Raw genomic sequence first — 15,067 nt, 5'->3', positions numbered from 1 at the left:
ACTCTCACTTGCTAAAATCACCCTGGTCAGCCCAAGGCTGAGACACTCCCTCTGATTGGTTGGCTGCAGTTTGTTTGAGTTTAAACGGTGGGTCGTTGCCGTGGCGTTGGAGCCCCGCTGTGTGGCAGTCAGCCCTGTTTACTCTAACTCCAGGTGGCATTAGCGATATGCATTAGGAGCCCTCTGCCCTCATAATGGCAGAATAAAAGTGAGCCCCAGCGCTGTTGGGCTCAGATGTAACTGGATAAAGGCTGTCAGAGGCTTGTCTGCACCGCAAGTGGAAACGCAGACAGGATCTAATAAGGAGGTCCAACCCGCAGCGATTCAGACAGAATCAAATCAAAGGGGCTCTGAATATGGGCCCTGAGGGTAAATTGGGCCCTTCTGGGCCTAAACCAGTGCCGCCTCTAGCCCGTGTGGGGCCCTAAGAGCGATTTGGATTGGGAGCGCCTTCTGAGTATTGGCCCCTTCTGCGTATAGGCCCCCTCTGCGTATTGGGGCCCCCCTTTAAATCTGGACCCCCTCTGCATATAGCAGAGCACTGCTGACATGGGCTAACTGAGTGACTGACATAACAAATGGAAAACTGCTGATGCACCACAGATTTTTGAAATGACACCTTTGTATTCCACTTTTTCTGATTCAGTTCGTAAAGAAAATGGTTGTGGGCCACCTAGTGGCCACATTTTGTTTCATTGAATCCAGCTAGCCGATTCGGGATGGTAGCCCACTTTAGGAATATAGACAACCACAGTCAGTCAATGTCTTTTTTATCTGTATTCAGACAGAAGGATGTTTTCTCTTCTTCTCTTCTATCAGGGATAACATTATGGGAATAGAAACCACCAAAAAAGGATTGGGGAGGGGAGAGAGGCAGAGCTGGGTCAGCGTGAGGTATCTGATTGCTCTGTGTGTGTGTGTGTGTGTGTGTGTGTGTGTGCGTTTCTGAGTGCGTTCATGCGTGTGTTTCTTTAAAAAAAAAATCCCAGTACAATGTGTGGGAAGACAGACACTGGTCTAAAAGACCCATTCATCCTGAGTCATGTTTCACTAGGGCTGCAGTGTCAGGCTGAGAGAGAAAAATAACAGAGCCTAATATCCTCCATATGTCCTAGCAGCCCCATGCAGGGAAACAACATCCTGGTCCTGGCTGCCTCTCCTACTGCCTGATCAAAACAATACCTCTTCCTCTCATCGCTGCTCCTGTCCTGCTTACTGGTGTTGGATGGGAATAACTAGGAAAATATATGCGTAACCCTCCCCTGACATAGCGCCTCGTTTGATGTGGATTATTCAAACACATGCACTTTCTCTCCGTTCTCGGAGCAAAAACACATCTGACTCATTAAGTTTGAACAGCTCTGACAGAATATGAATGAGGCCAGCCAGTCAACAAGTTTTGTGGACCTGATTTTTAAGCCTGAGATAAGTTGGCTCGTCAAAACCTTTCTCTCAGATGTTGAGCTGGAGGGCTGTCAATTTTTTCAAACGTGGTGTGAAAAGGTGTCTAAAATGACCTCTTTTTATTCTTTAAAAAAAAGCCGCTGATCTTTAATGAATTCACAAGCAGAGCTCCTCCACGGTTGGGCTAATGCGTCTAAATGTTTTTCTTGTTAATTTCGTGATTTTAACGTAAGAGTATACAGCAGTCAGATCATGTCAAATGCAACAGATAAAAGCCCATTAAATTAACAACACCTCTCACTGATAAGTAGAAGTGAATAATTGCTACGCCTCACCAAATATTTTAGATTTTTTGGGAAAGTGATTCAAAATTATTTAAACAAGATATCAAATGTGTGTACCAGCTGACTTATTAAGTTTGAACACCTCTGTTTCTCACAGTGACAGAATATGAATGAGGCCAGCCAGTCAACAAGTTTTTGGGACCTGATTTTTAAGCCTGAGATAAGGTGGTGTGTCAAAAGCTTTCTCTGAGATGTTGAGCTGGAGGGCTGTCCATTTTTTTGCCAGTCAAAAATAAGGTGTGTCGTGGGATATGATAGTTTAGCCTTGCTTTGCTCCAGGCAAGGTCTGTGGGTCATGTGAAAATGTGAGTGGCTTGGCTGGTATTACTGGCTGCTGGAAGACAGGCAGGGAGAAGGGACAGTACTTTCTCCCTCTGGCTGATAAAAGGCAGAGAGGTGATCACACTGCTGCCCAGGCCTACAGCCCTCTGTTGGGCTACTGCCAAAGCAATACACACACACACACACACACACACACACACACACACACACACACACACACACACACACACACACACACACACACACACACACACACACACACACACACTCCACCCCCACATCACGGGCCACAGGAATAAGAGATCTGCCTGCCAGGCAGCACTGCCACAGCCAGGTCGTCAACTGAGCCTGCTATTGCAATCTGAACGCAGCCGACAGACTGAAACCAGAGGAGGGCAGGTAGCAAAGCTTGGATGAGCATGTCCAGGCCTTTACATTATAAGCCCTTGGCAAGAGAACAACCACATGTATAGGCTTGCACAAGGTCCACAAAGTTTATCTAGGATATTTGCTAATGTATTTGTTGACTAAACCGCAATGAATTCAGACTATATCCGTGATGAATGATATGGAATGGAATAGATGTTGCAACAGCAACATGAATAATGACTGATGGTTTAGTGTCTGATTGAGAGTGGAAGAGGCACTAAGGCATGAAGGGGGAGTCGGTGGTCAGTGGTCAGAGACGTGATGCCTGTTAAATGAGTCCACTGTGACGGTGGCTGGACAGAGGAGAAAATAGAGAGAGCGAGAGCGAGAGAGAGAGAGAGAGAGAGAGAGAGAGAGAGACTGTGCGGGAAGCCTTGGCTGCTGGCAGCTCGGAGCTCCGGAGTGCTCTCTTGGCCGCCTTCTGAACGTTCCAAAACAAACAACAATGGCCCGTCCAGCCTTGCTGCTCACAGCCCATAAAATGACTCTCAGAATTCAGTCAGTCACAAACTACTCTGCTCTCTGGATATCCATGCTCCAGCCAAGAGAGGACGCATACAGTGCAGTTATCACGAGAAGGCTAAACCATTTTCAGTGATTAATCTGAAAGTGAGTTAGAATCAGATAAAATAATGTTTTTGTGTTTTTATAGATTCATCTTTATTTTTTTATAGTACATAAAAATATGTTTTAAAAATCCTATGAAAATATATAAAAATCATTGACGTCTAAATAAACAAAATTCATATTTTTGAATCTGGTATTGGGCTCAATTTTGAAACAACCCAGTGGGCAAAAACTGGTGGAATCAAAGACGTTTCCATGTCATTCCAACCAAAAAATGCAATGTAATGATATTGAATCAATGTGGAAAACCGATTGGATTTGAAGAAAGTCATCAACATATGGGAGTTCTGTCTTTTTTTCACCCAACTTTTAACCTAAATCCAATGACACGTGACATTTGTTGTTGATTTCACGTTGAATTCACATTAGTTGACAACTCAACCAAATGTAAATCAAAACTAGCTATTGAATTGATGTCTGTGCCCAATGGGAACTAATTAAATGTGGCTGATGGTGAAAATGTAAATAATCAAATGATTTGATATATTGTACTATGCTTATGCACTATTTTAGGATCCTACCTTTTCAATTATTCAGACACACAACATTTATATTTTATTTATATTCATCTGTCATCAAGTTCCAAGGAAAAGTTAGCTCACAAATTGTAGTAAAGTATATTTTTCCACATATAGACTTTTTAGGTCAATTACACATTATTCCTTCCTTTAGCACTAATGACATTACCCGCTGGTATTTGGTTCTATTTTTCTTTCATCTGCTGGAGGCCATTTCTCTCTCCCTCTTTTTCTTTTTCATCTGCTGGAGGCCATTTCTCTCTCCCTCTTTTTCTGATGCCCAGAAGAAGGTGAGGGTTGAAGGCAGTAGGTTATAACTCAGTACGGTTCCTTATGCCTGGCTCTCAGTTTGCCATGTATGCTCTGCTCTCCCTGGCCTCCCTCCCCGCATTTCTGGGCTGTGCCCTGAGTCCAAGTTGCTGCTCTAAGACAATGCTTGATTCATGACTGAGTTTCCCGACGGTCATCTGACTCAAGATACTAATGGAGATTTCGGTCATGCACTACCGAGGCACCTAAAGCGAGGGTTGGTATGACGTATTCAACGTGGAGACCTGTAACTGTTCTTTGTAGTGGTATCAAACCTCCTACCTAACCTGATGCTCCTATCACGTAGCAAGTAGCAATATGTTGTTCTGATGTCATAGTTACATCATGATTAAATAGTATGCGAATAGAGTTCTGGTTTCTGAGAAATGTGTTCATTGAAGGTAGGGAAAATACAATTTTACATATACAACACAAATATTGTGGGGTTTGTTCAATAATGATTCAATAATCAAACTGCAGTTTTGGCAAGGGCCTTATGAGTTCCTGCTTTTTCACTGAAATGAAAACTGTGTGAGAACCCCCAGTGCAAACATAGTGTGAAAAGAAAGTATCTAAAATCAAATCATAACCTCTTTTTATCCTTTTTTTAAAAAGCCGCTGATCTTTAATGAACTCACAACCAGAGCTCTTCCACGGTTGGGCTAATGCGTCTAAATGTTTTTCTTGTTCATTTCGATTTTAACGTAAGAGTATACAGCAGTCAGATCATGTCAAATGCAACAGATAAAAGCCCATTAAATTAACAACGCCTCTCACTGATATGTAGGAGTGAATTATTGCTACGCCTCACCAAATATTTTATATTATTCATTTGGTAAGTGATTCAAAAATATTTAAACAAGATATCAAAAGTGTGTACCAGCTTTTACGATGTACCATTATCTTCACAATTTCCAGGCTACTCCTAAGAGCCTGTCTTTCTCAGCTACCCAGAATAATACCCTACTTTATCAGGCTATAAAAATACCATAAGTCATTCTAGGTCAAACAAGTTTCATTGGCCAAAAATACATAGCTCAAACTGTAGAACAGTCAGTGAACTGGAAGAAAAATGGCCAATGCCTTAAAAATGCATAGACTACTGTATCTAATAGCACCATTTACATTTTAGAATATAGCTTCCTTGTATTCAAATCCAGTGGCTCCCTTTCGGGAGTACGTTCTTCCTTCGCTCAAACTCTACCTCTTTATACAGACGCATTGATTGGTTTAATTATGATTGCACCGATTAAGTGTGTCTTCACTGCTCTCCTAAGCTATCTCAGCCTGAATCACAAAGAACCAGGGAGTTTGAGTTTGGAGCTTTGCTTTAAGTGCCGTGGGGTGTTGTTAGTCTCTCTCTCTCACTCTCTCTCACTCTCTCTCTGCTGTTACTTTCTCTCACATGTTGTCAGACACTCATTAGAAGAGGGGCTCTTACCGTTTTTGAGGCAGCTGGTGGTCAGATCAGGGTCAGAGAGAGAGCGGTGACCTCCCAGAGTTACACACGCATCCCAGGACAGCTCCCGGACGGCAGGGTAGTGAGGGCTCGTTATCTTTAAAGAGCGCAGCGTCTGTCGGGCAGCATGTAGCAAGCGGCAGACGTGTGTCGGGAGGAAACTACAGGCACCAGTCAGAGAGGCGAGAAAGAGCTGAAAGAGAGAGAGAGACAGAGCAGGACGCCGGCAGTCGTTTCGCTTCCTCCTCTTGTGTGAGGAGTGTATGTAACTTAACCCCTGAGCAGCCTGAACCTTCACACACCGACACACACAACCAGTTCGAACCCGTCCAACAATGGTTGTCTTTTTTTGTTGTTGTTTAACTCCTCTAACTCCTGAGAGTGGCGATGAGCTCACCGTGGTCTCGTGTTTCAGGGCTGGGGTGTCTTGGAGGAATGTGAGAGCAGGCTCACGGAGAGGCAGAGGCGATGGAGAGGTCAGAGGGCACCAGAGGGCACCTGGGGGAGTTATCAGGGGAATGATGGGGGGGAGTTCCAAGAGATTCACTGAGAAAAAAAAAGAGGAGTTAGGGACTGTTCGACATTTCTGGAACTGGGACCCGGAGAAAAATGGGGGAGGGCCATGTTTTTCCAATTTCAGTCAGGGGAAGGGTTTAGTATTTTTTTAATCTAGTCTAGTAGAGGGTCATGTCATTTGTAATCGATTACATTTCCTAATTGCCCAATTCTGCCTCTCATCCCTGATTCTCTGCTGGTTGCGAAATATCAGGTCTGAATAAAATGAAAGAATGCCTATAGTTGTATTGTAGGCTATACGAAGTGCATGCTCAGATCATTGTTACTTTGCAGACATCGCTCAGTTCTGCCTCCAGGACAAGATTCATCCCAATAATCGTCAACCTGCTCATGTACAATTACATAGAATTGCATGAATCATATATTTTCTCTCCTATCGAGAAGATCTCTCCCCCCTGCTCTTGTCCGCGGCGGCCTTCGAAATCCCACAACGTTCTAGCTCACGGCCCTGTGCACTATCAAAATCGCTACGTTGCCATGTAATGCTGACAGGAAGAAGAACAGCTTCTAAAAGTGCATACCTAAGGCTCTGATCTGTCCTAAGAGTGAGGGTAAATGGTAGACATGTTATCGGCTGTCCACTTTATGATTGAATTATTATTTTGGGTATAGGGGAGGGTCACTTGTTTTTTTTGTGTGTGCAGGGAGGGTTGGGTAAAAATATATTTTACTGAAGGGAGGGCCATCCATAACGTACAGTTCCTTATAGGGGTCAGGAGTCAGACATGCCGCAGGGCTAGAGGAGCGCCCAGGTGGATTGAGAGCTGTAGGCTATGAACATGAGGACGGAGCGCATTTAGCAGTCCCTTCACATGCGACAAACCCACTGTCGATTTACCCCTCGCTCAGAAACTGCACAGGCTCCGTGCTTTGCTTTGAACAGAGACCGCAGCCGAGGTGTGTGTTTTACTGTCTAATGCTCGAGGGGGGAAATGACAGGCGCCTGCTAAGTTGGAACTGGGGCCTCTCCTGTCTGACTAAAGCATTTCTATAGTTCTGTTATGTTCCTCCGTTCCACCTGAGGAGAGAGGACAGAGGTGTGAGATTGTTGGTGTTAGTCATTTTATCCTCAGGCTAAATCCATACAAAAACTTGCCAATTAGGAAAGGAACAAACTGCTTTCTGAAAAAACTTAAATGAACTAACTCATCATCCCATATCAGTTCCAACACAAGCATAACTCGCCGGGCTGGTAACAGGGAGTTGGAGCATTAATTTGGTTTTTTTTTCAGGGCTTTGTTTACACTCCTTGCCTGCTGTTGCTGTTGCATCTTCTAACTGCCAGATCAACGTTGCTTCAGAGCCTCTGGGAACTTCACAGGAAGTGTGTGAATGAACACTGCAGGCCCCACATCCCACATCTCAGGAACCTTGATCCCTTTTTCTCTTGTGGCTGATTCAAGAGCGGGACTGGCTAATCGCTCGCACTGATAGCCTCCTTTCTGAGGCCTTTTGGGACTGTAAACTCCCACCTCATTACGGGATGGAAGTGTGTGTGACTCTCTCTCTGTGTGTGTGTGGCGTGCAGTGTGTGTGTGTATGTTTGTGCAGATGAATGTAAGTTTGTGCGGGATGGGCACACCCTGGTGGGTCCGATCCCATGGGAATGCGGTGATAGCGAACAGCTTGTTTTTGTGTTCTTTGGCGATGCTGCCGCTCCTGGAATTCCGATAGGCACAGGGGAGGTCTAACATTTAAAAACAGTGCCAGGTATAAAAAAGATTAAAACAAGTTATAAAAACCTTTTTATTTTTTCACTTAAAGTTTCTTCTTACTTTACAATCCATGTTTGTCAGATTGCTGCCATATTTTAACTGTATGCTTCTCAGAATATAGTTTTGATGCTAAAAACCTTAGTTTGAGTATCAACTTAGTTTTGAGTCAGTTTCTAGTGGCTCCCATTTTTGTACCTACCTATGTGTTGATCTAATGTAGTTTGTATTCTATGTTAATTCCTTGTCACAGCCTGACAGGTTGAACTTGAGGTTGAGTTTAATCCTCTGGTGAATCACCTGATCTGTCTCAGCCAAATGAGTCAGGTCAGTGTTACACGTCCCGACACGCCCAGTTTACTAACACTTGGCTCTGGTCATGTCCCCTAGGCATCCGCACTACATAAACAGGAAAATAACTTTTAAAATGTTCTCCCCCCCTAAATAATAACATCCCTGTATATTTACTCTCAGGTCATTAGCATATAAGTAATTGGAGACCAATCTCCTTCCTGAATCTTGATTAGAAGGGTGAGAGAGAGGGAGCTTTCAAACTAACTAAGATTAGATATGGCAGGTTGCTATGGTGAGAAGTCGTAAACATGTGGTGGGCCTGATTCCCGTTTAAATTGCTTACACTAAAGGTGTTTAAATTATAATTATTAAACTGGGATGAAAACAAAAGTGTTTTGTCTTGGTTTATAGGAAGCAGCAAAGGTTTGATGTTGGATAAACAAACACATTCCCCACAACTAGAAACAAACCCCACTGCACACATCAAAGGAAATTCCATAACCTCAAATTATCAAACGTTTGTTTTATACACCGCCCCCCAGCTCTCTTATACATTACAAACATAAGCCACCAGCTGAAACTGGAAGGGCTCAAAATGAAATGAAAGTGTACGTTTATTGTGCAAACTACTACCTCTCTTTATGGTGTTTTGAGTCTTAAATGAAAACATATTCCTGGAAACCCCCGACACTGGCCTCTCGCCGGGAGCCCACAACCTTTAAGTGAAGAGAGTGTGTGTGTGCGCGTGTGCATGCGTGTGTGTGCGCACCTCTCCACCAATGCAAGCAGGGTCGAGGCCGCTGCTACCCTGCCCGGGACGCCTGGCAAATTACATCATTTTGGAGACAGCATGAAAGCACTTTAAAAGCAAGAGCAAATGAAATTCTTTATTACTTGCGGAAATGCCAATTAAAAGACAACACCTGGACACATGGCCGCTAACATGGCCACCGTCTCCCTGCTATGCTGAGGAGGCATTTGGTCTTCGTACGAACCCCAAAGGGGCCCACCGCCATCTCGATTCTCTCCTGACAGGCCGAGGAGGCATATGGTCTTCGTAGGAAAGCCAACGGGGCCCCCTGAGAATGTTTTTCTTTCCTCCCTCTTTTATTTGTTAAACGTCACCAACAATGTCAACAACCTCTCACAGTCTCACTGCAGAATTAGACGTTTCTCCAAGCATCAAATTTCAAACTTGCTCCAAATGTCAAATTTTGAAGGTTAAGGGTAAAGGGTTTGGATAGGTTTAAAACATGACGTTTAGGCACTCATTCCGAATGTTTAAGGTAAGCGTGAAGGTTTGGGATAGGGTTAAAATAATATACATTTAAAAAAATGAGTGTTTTCCACTGGGATTGAACACACAACCTTGTGATTCAGATTCATGGCATTACGCTCATCCGCCACACCCATCCCCAACGCCCCAGCAAAACCCAAGCCTACTAGATGGTAATAGCACTGACTGTTGCCCCTAGCGGCTCAGGAGATAGGCAGACGTCCAATTTTGAAGCAATCCTTGAGCGATCTGCCTGGACAATGTACCTTCACATTCGCTCCCATTGGCCCATAAGTCACTCTTTGACATGCTCTTAACGGTATTAATAAAGGCTGTTTCCTGGACGAACCATATGGAAGGGATACAACGTAAACTTGTTTGTGGCACGCTACTGAAAAAGAAAACCCTCCTGATTCTCTAGTCAGCACGCAAGACCCATGTCTAAGCCCTATCCCTCATCAATTTAACACTACCCCCCACCTTAGTCTGAATACACACACGCACGCACACATGCAAACAAACACACACACACACACACACACACGCAAACATACATAGCCGCGGGAAGATCTTTTGGGGGTGGGGGTGATGGGGGGGGGGATTTATTCCCGCGCTGCAGACGTCTGTATCGGTCCCCTAATACAGGAGTAGTAAAGGTCCAGTGAACTACTTTTGTGAAGCAAAAAATGTTTCCCGTGCTGCAGAGGGCTATATTGGTCTGCTAATACAGGCATCACTCATTAGGCAGGATTAGGCGACCGCCTACGGCGATAGATTGACGATGGCGCCATTTTCGGAGCATTTTCGGACCAAGACGCATCACCAACAACACAGAGAATCTCACAGAATTCTGCTGACAAACCATGACAATTTCTCTGATGCCGCCCTGTGATAAGCAGTGCCCTCGTTGTCAAAGGCAGGGGCGCAAAATATTTTGCTTCTCCGTTCCCAAGCTGTTGGAGAGACGCATCGCTGCCACACTCCACCAAACTTCCGTCAAAAAAATTATCTATATCATAAATCATGTTGCAGATATAGTATATGGAAGAAAGAGCGTGTGTCTTTTTCTGTAGCCTACAGCCTGGAGATAAAATGTACGACAACGCAATGAGACGGTCAGACACTTTTCATCAAGCAGGTTTCTCTGATCAAAAAGCCTAATATAAATGGCGCACAATCAAATACAAAATGTCCTGACATGTTTTAACAAACAATATATCCTAAAAACAGGACAGGCCAATGTAAAAGTGACAATACGGAAGGCAGAATCAGGCTACTCACAACTGAGTTTCACATCATGGGATAAATTGTCATGATCAGTGGTTTCAAGTTTGTGTCCGTATATTTTTGATGAGCTGATCATACCGAAAAATATAGTACTCATGCATTTCCCAGTGTGTAAACACATTTCAAATAGGCTCTGGATAACTCCTGATGAAGTTGGTTAGCTGATATTTAAATCTTAAATAGCCAAATTGATTAGTCACATGAATCAGGACTAATAAAGCCAAAGGAACAGCCTGTTTAACAAACGGTAGGCCTAGCACGGATGGGCATTCATATGGTAGGCTACACCCAAGTAAACATGCACTGACCGACGGCGAAGCCTTTTGGATGTCTTTTTTTGGTTCTCTCCGGACCAACAGTCTTTTCTTGGTGCAGTCCAGACCAGCCTTGATTTCCACGTCCACGGATGTTGGTTTTTGGGCTGGTCTTTCATTCAGAACCGAAAATGAACCTGATTTCAACGTCCGGAAAATACGTCTTTTCACCTTTTACTCAGAACCTAAATTGAACCCAACTTCAACGTCTTGAAAATACATATTTTAGACGTGTTTTCAACATAATGTTGCTTACTGGAACTATTCTAGTTTTATTTTTGTCATTTGTGTCTCAGAATGGCTGGGACCAGCCCTGAATACAGGGGTAGGAAAGGCACAGTGCACTACTTTTGTGAGAGAAAATGTTTTTCCCGTGCTACAGACGGCTATATCGGTCTGCAGCAGGAGTTGTAAAGGCCCAGTGCACTACTTTATATATATATATACATATATTTTTTTATTCTCGATTTTTTAAGGGGTGCTGCAGCACCCTCAGCACCCCTACTTCCCGTGGCTATGCACACAGTATACACACACAAACTAGCATTCTAAAACTGGGTCCAGACGTTTCCTCCATATAGGGTCCACATCAGGCCTCATCATGTCCAACAGTAGAACACTGACACGTCGTTCGTCGCGTCACACCGTTTCGTCGCTGTGTCGAAGCTGCAGAAGAGATTAGAATAAACCGCGGTGCCGTGGCGATACTGAGGATGACTACAGTACGTTGACAGGCGGTGCCATGTTGACAACGGTCCTACTACACACACATTGCGGTGTCAACCAGAGCCATATTTACTTTAGAAATGTCTTCACCAGCAGTGGTGAGAGGTTTTTATGGGTTATTACACTAACGGCAGACAGACAGTACATGCTCCCTGGAAATTCAGCAGGACCGCAAGGCATATACTGTATGCGTCTGGAATGTCGCTCATATTAGTTTTCTCTAGTGTCTTTGTGTGTGTGTGAGCCAGTGTGATGAGACATGGTGAGTTCTCTGAGAAAATACGCTATTTTCATGAGAAAGGAGATGAGGATGTCTTAGAAGTACGAGTAGTGCTGTGTTGTTCACTCTGTTGTGTCACTGTAGTTAACCTCGAACAGATTCAGCGTCCTCCGCCAAGACTAATGTACCTCTCATATCCAAATAGTTGATGCTGCGCTTTTGTATGACCTCGAGTTTCAGGTCTGGGCTACAGTTTACAAAAGTGTAGTTTTCCCCTTTGCCTAGAATTAAGGAGCTATTATCAAATACAGTATCGCATTCCCTCTTTGTGCATTTCTCTTTCATAAAAATGACATTGCAAAAAGTACAATCTTTAATGCATGGTTTGTGTGAAACTGCCTGTACTGTAAAGGCTTTAGGGCCATTCCTGTTCTAGATGTGTTCCTCCGTGTGAGCGAGGCCAGAGAATCATCTGATACATAGCCATTGTGTTATGTTAACATGGACAGCATACCTGGGTTCAAGTAGTATTTAAGTACTTGATTGAGCTTGTCTGGCGAAATGGAACCAACGAAATTGTCATAAAAATTCCAAACGCTGCCCATCTATCACTCCAGGCCAAGCTCAGACAAACGCTCAAAGTATTCCCCCCAAAAAACAAATACTGTTTGAACCCTGCTGCAAGGCCTGGCAAGTGTGTACTGGTTCTTGCTTATGCCCCACCTGTGGTGTTACTGCCTGTACCAGGTCCACTCAGTCAGATATGATATCCATTTGACTCACTAAAATATTCATAGATGCACCCGGGGCAGCCGGAGGTTGTGTGTGTGAGGTGTGCGTGCGTGGCAGGGTGGGAGTGTGTGTGTGTGTGCGTGCGTGTCTCACAAAAGGGATGTGACAGCGCTGCTCTTTTACATTTTAGTGAGTCAAATGGATATCATACCCCGCCCCCTCCCCAGAAAAACACTATAAAGCAGACATAAAAGAAAAAAAATCCATCTCTATTTGAAAAAATAAACTTACTGGAGGAACATGTGCATAATCAATGCAAGGTATTATTAAAGTGGAACATATTCGTTTCTTGTTTTGGGATGCAGCAGAAAATAACTTAAAGGAGTTGCAGTCGAGCTCATTCCAGAATTCGATCTTACACTTTGATTAAATGAGTTCCATGATTTCTTGAGTGAGTGAGTAAACGCTGAGTTGGCTCTCGTTCCCTGAGCTCAATCTTTTACCCTTTTCTTCCAATCAGCAGGGAAATTAATATATATATGGAGCATATGACTGAATGCGTCCCTTTTAAAGTGGCAATCAGCAGTTGAAATAATAACAAAGCATACTCCCCACCCCTGTTTCGGGCAAAATGCTGGGGGGGAGAAATGTTCTTACTGTGGAATGCAGTGTTTCGTTTTGCCAGACATAATGGGACCCATCGCGTCCAAAAAGTTGACTCAAGTTAGCCTAAAACACCTGGTATCACCTGGACGATCATCAAGACTATTGGAAGAATGTTCTATGGACAGACGAGTCAAAAGTATAACTTTTTGGACGACATGGGTACCATTATGCCTGGCAAAAACCAAACACTGTTTTCCACAGTAATAACCTTATACCAACGGTCAGGCATAGTGGTGATAGTTTGGGGATGCTTTGCTGCCTCAGGACCTGGACGACTTACCTTAAAACTTCTTATGGCTGCAAGGGATAGTATTGAGTAGCCAGTGAAATCGTGCCCATTTCAAACGGCCTCGTACTCAATTCTTGCTCGTACAATATGGATATTATTATTATTATTGGATAGAAAACACTCTCTAGTTTCTAAAACCGTTGGAATTATTTCTCTGAGTGAAACAGAACTCCTTTGGCAGCACTTTCCCTGACCAGGAAGTAGAATGTCAGAAATATATGCTCTCTTCAACTTCCTGCCTATACATGGTCATGACACGTAGGAGTCTACGTACACTCCATACGCCTTCCTCTGGGTGTCAAGATGATGTGAGAGAAGAAATTTTGTGTTTATCTTGGTCTGGGGTGGAATAAAAGCTATTTCTTTGACGTGACCGTCCACTTCCGGTACTCTGAAGCGCGCGACTTGGAAGTGCGATTGCCTTCTGTTTTGCTGCCGTAATGGATGACTAACATCTCCGGCTCGGATTTTATTTGATACATGTGACCATATCATCGTAATGTATGTTTTTTCAATATAGTTTAATCAGATTATTGAAATTTTTTCGGGAGTTTTGCCGTGTTGCGTTCTCTGACTGTGTTTACGTTGGAGAGATCTGTGCCACTCGGCTAGTGCCCATGCTAAATGAAGAGGGAAATTTGCCGTTCTGAATCCAAACAACGACTCATCTGGACAAAGGACACCTTGTTCAACATTCTGATGAAAGATCAGCAAAAGTAAGATCCAATTTATGATGTTATTTCATATATCTGTCGTAGTCGCCGGCGCCCAAGTGTTTCTATTGTGCTAAGCTAAGCTAATATAACGCTACATTTTGTTTTCGCTGTAAAACACTTAATAAATCGGAAATATTGTCTGGCATCACAAGATGCCTGTCTTTCATTTACTGTACACTATGTATTTTTCAGAAATGTTTTATGATGAGTAATTAGGTATTTGACGTTGGTGTCTGTAAATATTATGGCTGCTTTCGGTGCAATTTCTGATTGTAGCTGAAATGTAAACTATGATTTATACCTGAAATATGCAAATTTTTCGAACAAAACATATGCTATACATAAATATGTTATCAGACTGTCATCTGATGAAGTTTTTTCTTGTTTAGTGGCTATTTATTTCTTTATTTGGTCGAATTTGTGATAGCTAGTGATGGAGTAAGAAACTGATGGAGTTAGAAAAGTGGTGTCTTTTGCTAACGTGGTTAGCTAATAGATTTACATATTTTGTCTTCCCTGTAAAACATTTTAAAAATCGGACATGTTGGCTTGATTCACAAGATGTATACCTTTCATATGCTGTATTGGACTTGTTAATGTGTGAAAGTTAAATATTTAAAAAAAATATCTTTTGAATTTCGCGCCCTGCACTTGAGCTGGATGTTGTCATAAGTGTACCGGTGTCAGGCTGCAGCCATAACAGGTTAATAGAAGGAACCATGAATTCTGCTCTGTATCAGAGAGTTCTACACGAGAATGTCTCAGGCCATCCGTCTGTGAGCTGAAGCTGAAGCGCAGCTGGGTCATACAGAAAGACAACGATCCAAAACACACAATCAAGTCTACATGAAAATGGCTAAAAACCAACAAATATGACGTTTTGGAAA

General features: G+C 43.3%; 1 protein-coding gene across 1 annotated transcript in view; it reads right to left on the bottom strand.

The window, feature by feature from the left end:
- The window catches only part of LOC120024467 (leucine-rich repeat transmembrane protein FLRT2-like), a 35,948-nt gene extending 30,402 nt beyond the window's left edge, over positions 1 to 5,546 (bottom strand). Inside the window, exon 1 of the mRNA XM_038968717.1 lies at positions 5,355 to 5,546. The gene's annotated coding sequence lies outside the window, so the exon portion shown is untranslated. The remainder of the gene's footprint in view (positions 1 to 5,354) is intronic.
- Between the last annotated feature and the right edge of the window lie 9,521 nt (positions 5,547 to 15,067).

The sequence above is a fragment of the Salvelinus namaycush genome, chromosome 29 (assembly GCF_016432855.1).
Source record: "Salvelinus namaycush isolate Seneca chromosome 29, SaNama_1.0, whole genome shotgun sequence".
Lineage (NCBI taxonomy): Eukaryota > Metazoa > Chordata > Actinopteri > Salmoniformes > Salmonidae > Salvelinus > Salvelinus namaycush.
This window is presented reverse-complemented; position numbering and strand designations above follow the sequence as displayed.